Below are 6000 nucleotides of genomic sequence, written 5' to 3'. Positions count from 1 at the left end.
CTCCGGGGGGGAGGGCAAGGGGGGAGGCAGCCCACATGCCCGGCATAGCGGATGCAGACGAAGGGACCCAAGTGGGTGAAAGAGGCCACTCGGGGTGGCCCCATCTGGTCACTGTCGGCAGGAGCCCTGTGTCTGCCCCTGTTAGGTCAAGGTTCTGAATGCTGGGAATCAGCTACGGGGAGAGGAACGGCATCTTTTAAAAATGTAGAAATTTTTTAACAAGAAATGCAATATAGGGCGCTTGGGTGGCTCAGTCGGTGAAGCGTCTGCCTTTGGCTCAGGTCATGATCCCAGGGTCCTGGGATCGAGTCCCGCATCGGGCTCCCTGCTCAGTAGGGAGTCTGCTTCTCCCTCTGCCTGCAGCTCCCCCTGCTTGTGCTCTCTGTCTGTCAAATAAATAAATCTTAAAAAAAAGAGCAATATAATAGCATTATAAAAAACATCTAGAAAAGAAAAACAATTCCCTAGAATCCCCCTGTCTGTGTGGGCTCTGAATTACGCTCTCCAGCAACACAGGTTAGCACGGTCGCTCTTGGTGCCTCGTCATGTGGCGTCCTACAGTGTGTCCCTGCCACACGCTGTGTATGTGCGATTTGTCCCCGGGCCGTGGGCGCCGTGGTCCGTGCACCCCCCTGCTGCGCGGCGGGATCGGGGCAGCGTGTCTGATGATGGGCGCTGGAGCAGCTTCATGTTCAGGGCTTTTAGAGCCCTGCTGCCCTGAGGCATCCTGTCCGTGTGCTTGGCGAAAGCATCTGCGTTTCCGTGGGGTGCGTGTCCAGAAGTAAAATCGCTGGGTCTCAGCATGTGTTCATAGTCGCTTTCTAGGCTACGCTCTTTGTCCATGGCGTACATTTACAAAATACAACGTCCTAAACTCCTCTTGGACGTGGCGGGGGTATTTCCAGTTTCTTCCCCCTACGTAATATAGCATTCACTATCTTAAGAAATAAATTAGCACAGAACAGCCTCAGAAATCACGCAGCACCAAGTATCTTCCATCACCAGGAATCAGATCCTTAGGAAAGGGTACAGCCCCCATGTGAGAGGGTTGGACCTCTGAGTGCCCTGACCCGCCCCCTCTGCATGTCTTGGTCCCATAGGAGGGGCCCCGGGGAGGCCGTAGCCCCACCTCTGTCATAGGCACCTGCTGTGTGTCCTCAGGTAGGACCTGTTCTCTGTGCCTCAGTTTCCTATCTGTATAGCAAGGGAGTTAAGTCAGTTGATGCCAAGGTCCTGAGGCCTCCGGAGGTGTGCTTCTGGCCTTGGGCTGGAGCTGGAGCAAAAGGGGAGGAAGGAGAGGATGTGACCCAGCTGTGAAGCTGGCATTCACAGCGGGCAGGTACGTGCACTTCCACCTGTGCTGCCCCAACTTGCCCTCCCAGAAACCCCCAGACTAATGATCCTCATTTCCCACATGAGCCAAGTGAGGCTCCTGGAAGCAGCCAGCCTGAGACTATGCAGGGGCGAGTGGTGGGGGCTTCTGAGACCCCAGGTTCGCCTGGATTGGATTGGCTGGCCAGGGCACTAGGTCCCAGCCAGAGTGAGAGGAGAGCCCACCGGCACAACCTTGGAAATTTCTGCCTTCAAGAAGGACCAGCGTGTGCCTGGCTCAGAGGAAGTCAGGTCCCTCTTAGATGGGGGACACTGAGGCATGTGAGCGCCTTGATTCCTGAGGCGAGTCTGGAATTCCTGCCTCCTGGCCTGCCAAAGTTCCCTGTAGCAAATCTCCAAAAGCAGTCCTGATGATCCAGGACCGTCCGTTCTCAGCAGGAGAAGGAAAGCACGAGAGCTCATAGTGAATGTGGAAACTCTCGGATTGAAAGGCAAAGGCAGGGGTTGCCGTAGGCCAACAATCTGGCTTGATAAAGGCTGGCCAGAGGCTGCCGGGAGCCCCCAAGAAGCCCACTCGGTCTGTTGCTGAACCCGTCTAGGCTTGGGCCTTGACTGGCACCCCAAGTCTAATGACCCCTAATCATCAATGGCAGCCGGGAGCTCCCTGAACAGCCAGACCCTGTGCCTTTCAGCCCGTGGGTGTTTCTGACTCTACAAGCTTCCCGTCAAGCCCCCTTCCCTGGTTTTCTGCCAGGCTTGCTGGTGTTCGTTTCCTGGGGCTGCTGTCACAGCTGTAGGCATGGCTCCTTGGAGTGCACTTCGCAGACAGGGCCTTTCGTTCTCCTGTGTCTGCGTCTACTTCTGCGTCTCTTCTCTTCTAAGGACACCAGTCATTGGATTTAGGTCCCACCTTATTCCAGGATGATCTTATCGGAGATCCTCAACATCATCACAGCTGTAAAGATCCTTCTTCCCCATAAGGTCCCATCTTGAGCTTCCAGGTGGACATGAACTGGGGCGGCGGGCGGGGGGGGTGTCATGGTCCACCTGGCACAGAACTCCTTCTGCTGCTTTTGCCACCGCTGGGGGCAAAGCACCATCCTTCCAGCGGGTAAGCTGCAAACCTTGGCTCCCTCCAGATCTTTCTTTCCTCCTGCCCTGGCCCAGCTAAGCAGCTCTGCCCATACCACAGAAACCCTACCCGCCTGTCACCACCACCTGATGCAGGCCCATGGTCGTTGCTTGCCTGGACGGAGCCCACCTCCCGGTCTCCCTGCTTCCTCTCTGGACCCTATAGACCATGTCGCCTCGCAGCCCTCCCCAGCTCACCCGGCCCATGCCGCCTGCTGCCCTCACAATAAGGCCAAACACCCAGTGTGGCCCGAGTGGCCGCCTCTCCTCCCTCCCCTGCCCCCTTGCTCTTCTGCTCTGGCTCTTTCCCCACCCCTGGGGACAGAGGGTGCTGCCTCGAAATGGTGCGGGTCCCTGACCTCCCAGGCATGACTGAGGGCCTGTGTGTGACCAGGAGTGAGAGAGGCGATGTCAGGAAAGGAGAGGAACAAAGTAGCAGTTTCAGCACACCCATGGTGTGGAGCCGTTTCAGGGTCTCCAGCGATGGGTGTGGGGCTCTTCCCAGACTCCAGATGTGGGTGGGGGGCAGTTTCGGTGACCCCGGCTGTGAGTGTTGCATCATGTGGGGGTCGCAGGGACGTTCCCAGGCCCAGTCCCAACCCAGGACGCTGACCCCTCTGCTTGCCCCGCAGGCTACCAGCGGCAGCTGACCTACAAGCACCAGGACGGCTCCTACAGTGCGTTCGGGGAGCGCGACGCCTCAGGGAGCATGTGGTGAGTCCCCACTCGGGGCACGGCCACGGGGCTCACCCACCCAAAGCGGCAGCCTCCTGTGCTGCACCGCGTGGCCAGGACGCTCGGGGCCAGATCCCCAGGGTGACCAGGAGACAGCCATGGTCCCGGCCCCCCGGGATTCGGAGGGCTGGATGTGGGCAGCTCTGCTGGGTGCAGCGATGGGTGGGTAGTGGCAGTGACAGTGACTTTTCTCATAGTTACTCTTTCCGCTGTTGTTGCCACACTGCCCGGAACGGAGCCCTTGCTCTCCAGCCTCTCGGGAGCAGGTCCTCAGTGCTCGGGGCCTCTTCAGAGCCCGCTGGACCCTGAAAGGGGGGGTGGTGGCCCCATGTAGGAGGGGACAGGGGAGGCCGTACCACCGCCCGGAGGTTGAGGATGGGAGAGTGTGTGGGCAGAGCAGCCCGGAGTCTGGTTTCCCTTGCATGTGGCTCCCTTTGGCTTTTGGGGCGACGTCAGGCCGGGGAGGGCCCAGCGTGGGGCTGCGCGCCCCTGGGAATTATTCCCTGGGATCCTCAGAGCCGGGCAGTTTGCGTGATTGAGGATTTGCCATATCCACGTTGTGGTTCACAGAGACTGTGGGGCACCCCAACTCCTGTCCCCAGATGGGGTTGCTCTCCCCGCGCGCCATCCGGGCCGCCCCTGCGGCCTCTGTGGGCGTGAAAACTGCCCTCCCCGTCCTGAAGCGGACACACAGTGTCCACGGCACAGCAGCAGCGCCAGGGCCCGCGGGAGCAGCGACCCAGCTGGCCGAGCTCCGCCGGGTGCCGTGTTGCTCACTTGGCTCCAGCGGGCCGACCTGCCCAGGGAGAGGGTGGCAATTCCACACTGCCCAGCCCCCGGGCACCGCACCCCCCTTAGCCCCGCGGCACAGCGCCTGCGCATGCGCACGGTGTCTGGCCCCTCCCTCTGCCTGCGGGGCGGGCTTGGGCGATGGGAGCCGAGCACGACCTGGCTGTTCAGGTGCCCCCGAAGGCTGGAGAAAGGATGGGTGTGGGGGTCTGGGAGGGAGAGTGGTCCAGACGAGCAGACTCCTAGGATAGGAGAGGTCCACGCAGCCTGAGGGTTATGGGCTATTTCACATTTTGGCAATTGACCTACACGGCCTTGATTTTCATTCTCGTAATTTTTTTGTGTGTGTGGTAAAGTACACATAACATACAATTTATCATCTTCACCATTAAGTGTCCAGTCCAGTGACATCCACTATATTCATGCAGCTGTCACCCCCGTCCGTCCCCAGAACTCCTTAATCTTGTAAATCTGAGGCACTGTGTCTATTACACACGACTCCCCAGCTCCAGCACCCCCTCCCCCTCCCCCCCGCACCCCCGTTTTAATTTCTGTCCCTGTGAATTTGGCCACTTCCGGGACCTCACGTGAGTGCGATCATAGCGTCATTTTCTTCCCGGCTTGCTTCACGGCACACGGTGTGCTCGCGGTTCAAGCGTGCTGGAGCGGGGCTCAGAGTTTCTCCCTCTTAAGGCTGAGTAACATCCCAGTGCGTGGAGGCACCCCGTTTTGTGAATCTCTTCCTCAGTCTAGACACCCGGGTCATCCCATGTTTTAGCTGCTGTGATAGGTGATAGAGCTGCCGTGAACACGGATGTACAAATATCTCTTTGACAACCAGCTTCCGTTTCCCCAGGGGATGTTCCCAAAAGTGGAATTACCGGATCCCATGGGAGCTCAACCTCTAACTTGGCCAGGAACCGCACAACTGGGTTTTTACAGCTGCTGCATGGGTTTACAGTCCCGCGACAGCGCACAGGGGCTCCAGGGTCTGCAGGTCCTCGCCACACTTGTTGGTTTCTGCCGTTTGGACAGTAGCCACCCGGTGGGCGTGGGTGGGGGTGCCACTTGATCTTGAAGAGGGGGGCCTGCTTCTCTACCCTGTTGCTCATCCCTCTAAGCTCCTTGCTTTCCATTCAGTGGTTTTCCTGCGTTGATTTTTCACCCCCTCATTCATCCCTCGGTGCCACCAACCTCACTCAGGTGCGCCGCGATGCAGTGGGGACGGGGGCGGGGTGGGTGAGGCACAGGCTGCAAAGCCAATGTTGGACAGCTGTGACACAGAGGTGGGCTGTGGGGAGGTCCTGGGAGTCCAGAGACGTCCATCCCAGAGTGGGGGTGCCCAAGAGGCTTCCTCTGGGGAAAGACACGTGGGTGGAGTGTTGAGACACAAGCGGGACCTCATTCTGTGTAGATAGGAAGGAAATACGACTTGCCCAGTGCCTGGAGGGGGTAACTGAGGCTAGTGGGTTGATGGAATGTTTTCGACAGCAAGCAACAGAAATCTGGCTGAGAGGCAATTCTCAATGTCAATTCACACCGCAGGGCTGGGGAGGCTACAGGGCCGGCCAGTCTGGCAGCCCCGCAATGCATCAGGGCCCCCGGTTCTTTCCTTTGGTCCCTGTGGGCTCTCTCAGCACAGTGGCTACTCCCCTCGTGGTGGCAAAGTTGCAACAGCTGCTCCCAGCCTCACCTCATGTGCCCATTCAAAAGTCATTCCCAGGTCCAGGGACTGAAATGCCCCTAACGGGGTCCAAGCATCTAAGACACCCTGGGTACAGGGTCCAGAGAAAGACTGGAGATCTCTCTGCAAGCCTGGGGATCCCTCGGGCAGTGGCGGCGGAGGGGCAACAAGGAAGGTCTTCTGCACGTGGCAGGGGGAGGCAGGGCTGGACCAGCTCACAGGAAGGCCTCGAGTGCCAGGGCGGGAGGGCCCGGGAGGGAGGCTGGCCTCTGTCGTTGGGCCCTGCTGGGTGCCCACCCCCTTCCCTGGAGCGCTCACAGCAGCCCTGC

At 59.2% G+C, this 6000-nt stretch overlaps 1 protein-coding gene across 1 annotated transcript in view; it reads left to right on the top strand.

The window, feature by feature from the left end:
- CPAMD8 (C3 and PZP like alpha-2-macroglobulin domain containing 8) overlaps positions 1 to 6000 on the top strand; it is an 82918-nt gene that overhangs the window by 65780 nt on the left and 11138 nt on the right. The gene's annotated exons all lie outside the window — the stretch shown is intronic.

This window comes from Ailuropoda melanoleuca, chromosome 4 (assembly GCF_002007445.2).
Source record: "Ailuropoda melanoleuca isolate Jingjing chromosome 4, ASM200744v2, whole genome shotgun sequence".
NCBI classification, from domain to species: Eukaryota; Metazoa; Chordata; class Mammalia; order Carnivora; family Ursidae; genus Ailuropoda; species Ailuropoda melanoleuca.
The sequence above is the reverse complement of the archived record's forward strand: the minus strand, read 5'-3'. Positions and strand labels throughout refer to the sequence as shown.